The following is a 6,065-nucleotide window of genomic DNA, read 5'->3' as shown; positions in this document are numbered from 1 at the left end:
GTTCTTGGAAACGGAGGCAGACACTGCCCCTGCCGCACCGCAATCCCACTCAGTCACCCTGGTTTATTAGGCCTGTAAAGCGCTTTACTGCACTCTCCTTGCCATGACCCTAATCTCAGTTTTCCCTCCAGCTTTGTCCAGGGTTATTGCTCATCAAGGGAGGGTCACCACAGACTCAAAAAGAAACAGGAAATAGGCACCAGAAGGCCGCAGGCGGCCACGTTTGTTCCCACCGAGCTCATATCTGGGTGAATGTGGAGGGGCCTCCCTCCCTTCCAGGCTCTTCTCAGGCTACTTCTTGCCAGACTCTCGCTCCGAAATACGGTCATTATAATAATCACCTCGATCGGCACAACATTTTCCAGTGTGTGGTTTTTTTTTAAGAAGTTTTTTATTTCTCTCCCCTTCCCCCCCACCCCTGTTGTCTGTTCTCTGTGTCTATTTGCTGCCTGTTCTTCTTTGTCTGCTTCTGTTGTTGTCAGCGGCACGGGAATCTGTGTTTCTTTTTTAAGTCATCTTGTTGTGTCAGCTCTCCGTGTGTGCAGCACCATTCCTGGGCAGGCTGCACTTTCTTTCGTGCTGGGCGGCTCTCCTTACAGGGCGCACTCCTTGCGTTACGCGGGGGACACCCCTGCATGGCAGGTACTCCTTGCGCACATCAGCACTGCACCTGGGCCAGCTCCACACGGGTCAAGGAGGCCCGGGGTTTGAACCACAGACCTCCCATGTGGTAGACGGACGCCCTAACCACTGGCCCAAGTCCTCCACCTCCAGTGTGCTTTTATACACACACACATCTTAGTGATTCTCAAAACAGCTCTGTAAAGGAGATGGGTCCATATTATCATTCCCCATTTTACAGATAAATAAACAGAGGCGAGGGCAGAGAACGGTCTGCCTGGATGCCAGAGTCCATCCCGCCCGGGCTGCACCTACCAGAGCCTGGACGTGACCCAGCAAACGAGCTCAGGAAAGCTTCGCCCAGCTCAGCGATGACAGGACAGCGTCAGTCAACTCAAGGACAGAGCAGCAGAGTTCACCCAATCTGCATAACAGGAAGATAAGAGACTGGGGAAACGCAGAGACTCAGGGCCCCGTGGGGTCCTCTGGGAGGCCCCGCGGTCTTTCGCCCTTGGCCCCCAGATTGGGTAGGTGAGGGAGTAGGCACGTGTGTGGGAGGGAGGCAGGGGAGCACCGGGGGCAGCCCGATCCAGGGAGGAGGGAGCAGGCTGGGCCGCGAGCAGGGCCCCCATGCACAGCGCCTTGCTCTGGGCACCAGGAGGGAAGCGGTCAGTGACTTGGCGGCCAAGACGCACAGCCCCAGGGCTCCCCGCCGAGGGCTCCTGCTCTGCCTCCAGCCCCCCGGCCAGGGACCGCTGCCGTCCAGCCTGGCCTCGGCACGCTGGCACGTGTGATCCCTCCCGCCCTGCTCCACTACAAACACTCTGGGCCCCTGACCGGCCGCAGCGAGAAGGGGCCAGAGCGCGCAGGAGGAGCCTCCTGACATTGCCACCGGGACCTCCCGTTAAATGACTGCCTGAGTTTGTGGCCTGGCTCAGCGCTGTTCCTGGCAACCCAGAGAAAGGGCGTGCGAGGAGGAGGGCTTTGGCTCTCCAGGCGCCCGCTTTCCGGGGAGCTCCAGCACCTTCACTGTGAAGCGCAGCTGCAGAGGCGGGCCTGGGCGCGCGGGCTGGACACACTGGGGTGTCTCCAGGGGAGCCCGCTTCTCCAGGGAAGCGTGCGCAGGGCGGGCCCTGCCCCCTAGACCACCTGATCGTGTGGGCTAAGAGTCCCGCTTCGGTCACGCGGAGCTTTCTGTGCGTGGGGCCTGGGAGGCAGAGCTGAGCAAGGAGGCGACCAGGCTCCCGTCCCCACGGAGCCAGCGCGGGAGACGGACGCACGCGCGGGTGTGTCACCAAGGGAGCGAGGGGCGGCACGCGTGGCAGTTTACATGGGTGGAAGAACACATCTCACCAGGCCGGGCTGGCGGCGCCCCAGCTCCTTGGTAATCAGTGAGTTTCAGCAACGGACGGGCATAGTTTCCACATCACTTCCCTGGGGGGTAGATAAAAACAGCAAAGAGTCAATCAACAAACATTAAGTGAGATCCTGTCCTTTGCCTGCTTGATATGGGCATTGTGGGGGTACGGGGGTACTGGGAGGGGCTCACCATGGAAACTGCCTTCTCCACCTTTGGCCTAGAAAGTCAACAGAAGACACATTTTGGATGGCAATGGAGGCAGGAAAGCAAGAAAATCTTTAAAAAGTTTCCCCAGATCCCTGCCCAGGGCAAGCTCCATACGGGTGAGGTCTGTCTGATTTGAGGGTGTCACAAGGATTTCCCTTCCGAAGACTTCTGCTGACTAAAACTCCACCACTAGCCATTCTTTGGATTAAAATTTGCCCACTCCCACTAGATACTTTTTTAAAAAAAGTATTCCTAGAAAAGAGCACTGGTTCCTTAACCTCTTAACATCCTTCGCTATGCACGGTAACCTGGACCTCTTTTGTAGTAGTTGCCCGAAGCTCTGTGTTCAGAAAGCTCCTGAGGCTGAATGCGGGTGCCGGTGCGAAGAATGAGGGTTGATTGGTGATGTCTGCAATGGGCCCAGGAAGGAGAATATTTAGCATCAGTGCCTTTGAGAAGGGCCAGATGAACACTGAAAACAGAGAGGGAGAAACCACGCAACGGGAGAGGGCAGAAGAAAGGGCTGCGCTTGCCAGCCTCGGAAGGCCCCCCCGGTCCGTCAGTTGTCCAGGACCGTCAGCGCCCTGCAGGGGAAGCCAAGCCCTTGCGGCTGCTCTCAGAGCCTTCTGGGCTCTCACCGCCTCGCCCTGCAGCCACGACTCTGAGCCAGACGACCCGGCTCCAGCCTGCTGGGGGTGAATCACGCCCCCCAGGCCCAACCCACGGTGCGAGAACGGGGCCTTATTTGGGCCGGGGACTTTGCAGGTGTAATTGGTGCAGACGAGACCTGGTCCACTAGACCAGCGCCCTTCCAGAGGAGGGACATTTGGACACAGACCAGAGTGAAGGCGGAGGCCGAGTCCGGGGTGAGGCACCCACAGGCAAGGAGCGCCGAGGCCACCCGGCACCCCCGGGAGCTGCGAGAGGCAGGAGGACTCCCCCAGCCTTCCAGGGGGCGCAGCCCTGCTGGCACCGCGGCTTTGGACTTCTGGCCCCCGGCCTTCGAGAAGGCACGTTTCTGTTGTTCTAAGCCACCCAGCAGCCCGGCTGAACCAGTGGTGGGAGCCCAAACACGCCCTGATGGGTGATCCTGCTCCACCTGGCACGTCCTTGTCCATTGCCTCTGCGCAGGGAACTCCTACAGAATCCCCGCAAGACCCGTCTCCAATGCCCCTTCCTCCCAGAAGCCTTCCCCGACTCCTCTGGCCAAGCCATCGCCCCTCCGCTGACGGCCCACAGCAGGCCTGGCCTCTGCCGAGCCTCCTGCACCCTCTGCTACCTCTGCCTTCTGTGTGTCTCTCTTTCTCTCAAGACCGAGGCTGGGTGAGGGCGGGTCCAGGGCTCACTGGGGTGCAGGGAGCATTGGGTGACCGCGTGAATGAAGGAAGGAACTTCGCAGACGCTGTCCCGGTGCTGAACTCAGCTCGGTATCCCGGGCCCGTACTTCTCCTTGTCCCTTGAGCCTCATATTGCTTCGGTGAGGGACACAGTGGTGGTAAACCCACCCCAGCCTCTGTGGCTTGACATACCAAGGTTCATCCCTTCCTCCTGAAATCCAGTGGGGGTCGCACAGATCTCCCAAGCGGTGACTCGGGGACCCACGTGACTCCGTCTCTACACGCAGCCTCCCCAATTGCTGTGGCGGGAGAAGAGAACATCTGTGCCAACTCTTAAATCCTTCCGCCCAACGTGGCACGTGCACCCCTGCTCACCACGCACTGGCCAGAACCAGGCGTGCAGTGCCCTTAGGGGGCAGGGGTTTGGCGGGGAGCCCTGGTGGGCGTACCTTCTCTGCCCCCAGGGCCTTGATCTTCCAATTTGAATTAAGAACCAGAGAGTGGATTTGGCTCAGCTGATAGAGCGTCCGCCTACCACATGGGAGGTCCAAGGTTCAAACCCCGGGCCTCCTTGACCGTGTGCAGCTGGCCCATGCACAGTCCTGATGCGCGCAAGGAGTGCCCTGCCACACAGGGGTGTCCCCCGCGTAGGGGAGCCCCACGCGCAAGGAGTGCACCCGTAAGGAGAGCCGCCCAGCGCGAAGGAAAGCGCAGCCTGCCCAGGAATGGTGCCGCACACACGGAGAAATGACACAACAAGATGACGCAACAAAAAGAGACATAGATTCCGGATGCCGCTGACAATAATACAGGCAGACACAGAAGAACACACAGCAAATGGACACAGAGAGCAGACAATGGTGGGGGTGGGGAGAGAAATTTCTAAAAAAAAAGTGAATTAAGAACCAGGCACCTGTCTGAGATAAATAAACGTTTAGCTTCATAACCATGACACGCTGTGATTTCAGAGTGCCCGTTGCCATCGATAGGGCCTAGTTTATCACAGGAAAACTGTGACGCTTCAAGTTAACCAAGGTGGAGCCATAAAGAAGACGCGGCAGGACCCTGTGGGCCGTGGGAGGGCTCTGGCGCTGGCACGAGGGGGCGGACGGGCTGGGTCCCGCGGGCGCTCCGCTCACCTCCGGGGCCAGAAGCAGATGGGAGCCATCGGGGGCGGCTGCTGTCAGCCGGCACGGGGCCAGGGGGGCCATCGTGCCTGTGGCCTCCCTGACTTGATGTTCTCCTTGGGCGTGGAGTCCCCGTCCTGCGAGAGGCCCCCAGATGTTGGCGTTCAGCGGCTGCACTACGCGGCTCGGGCGCCAGACATTAGATGGTTTATGAGCGGGGTGGCGGGGTCGGCGGAGGACAGGCGCGTCAGGACTATGTGAAATCGCAGCCAGGGTGAGCTCATCCTTCCAGCCTCTTCCTCCCCTACAGTGAACCGCGGCTGCTCGAGGATTGCACAATTAACCAAGGCCTCCTCCCTGCCTTCCGCAGCCTGGTGGCGGCGTGGGCTGCAGTGACGTCGGCAAGAGGGTGGCGTGTGCAAAAATCAAAGACACACAGAGTCCCCGGGCCGGGAAGCCAGGCTCTGGAAAGAGCAGAGAGCCTTCCCCCGAGGTGCAGCTGCCCGCCAGGTGCTTGGAGGACGGAGCTTCATTTGTGCCCCGCGCCCAGCCTGGGAGGAGCTGCTGGTGCTGACATTTTTATAAATGGGACACCAGGTTCAGAGAGGGTGGGAAACAAGCCTGAAATCACACAGGGGTGGAGCCAGGAATTTGAAGGGTAATTTTAAAAAACATTAATTTTTTTGAGGTACGGGGGATGAGCCACATCCGCTCCCAGGATGGTACTTTAACCCCAAAACCCTTCTGCTGCTGCTACCACACCACCCAGCCCCCAGACGAGGGGACCCAGCCTGACCCACCGCCCGTCTGGGAGAAGGACAGCCGCCTGGGACGTGTTCCAGCCTCCTGGGGGTGCCCCGGAGGCTGGCGAAAGCCGTGGCTTCTTCCTGCAGAAAAGGGCACCTCCCGCCAGGTACGGACTCCCCACGGTCCTGCCTCCATCCTGGGCGTTTGTGGGTGCCCCAGTGGAAGCGTAGCTGGCGGCGCCGGCGAAGCACTTTCTCCCCGAGCTGGCACCTCTTCAGCAGCGTTTACAGCAATGTGTGGGCACGTGGGGGTTCAAATGCTGACGGGCAGACGTGAGCAAGGACACATAGCAGCAGGGGGGCGACCCCGGCCGAGGGGCCACACCGTCTGCTGTGCCTGCCCCTCCCTGTGCTGGAACCGGGCCCCACCCCCATCCTGTGGCCTGTCTGTGGGGTGTCCCACGTGTCACCCCCAGCCTCTGGGGGCATCTGATGAGGGCATTTCCTCCTCTTTCCCCAGACCCTCCTCATGACATCCTTCCCATGCCAAGATTTGATTACTACAATCTTGACCTCAGAAAACCTGTGTGGGGAAGCAGGTGTGGCTCAAGCAGTTGGGCGCCTGCCCATCACATGGGAGGTCCCAGGTTCGGTTCCCGGTGCCTCC

The 6,065-nt window shown here is 59.9% G+C and overlaps 1 long non-coding RNA gene across 1 annotated transcript; it reads right to left on the bottom strand.

The window, feature by feature from the left end:
- Positions 1 to 422: 422 nt before the first annotated feature.
- On the bottom strand, positions 423 to 4,909 carry LOC111763318 (uncharacterized). Its single transcript, XR_002796200.2, has 3 exons — positions 4,665 to 4,909; positions 1,975 to 2,055; positions 423 to 1,045 (listed from the first exon to the last, which is right to left on the bottom strand). It is a non-coding gene; the product is annotated as an uncharacterized lncRNA (long non-coding RNA).
- Between the last annotated feature and the right edge of the window lie 1,156 nt (positions 4,910 to 6,065).

This window comes from Dasypus novemcinctus, chromosome 23, assembly GCF_030445035.2.
Source record: "Dasypus novemcinctus isolate mDasNov1 chromosome 23, mDasNov1.1.hap2, whole genome shotgun sequence".
NCBI classification, from domain to species: domain Eukaryota; kingdom Metazoa; phylum Chordata; class Mammalia; order Cingulata; family Dasypodidae; genus Dasypus; species Dasypus novemcinctus.
This window is presented reverse-complemented; position numbering and strand designations above follow the sequence as displayed.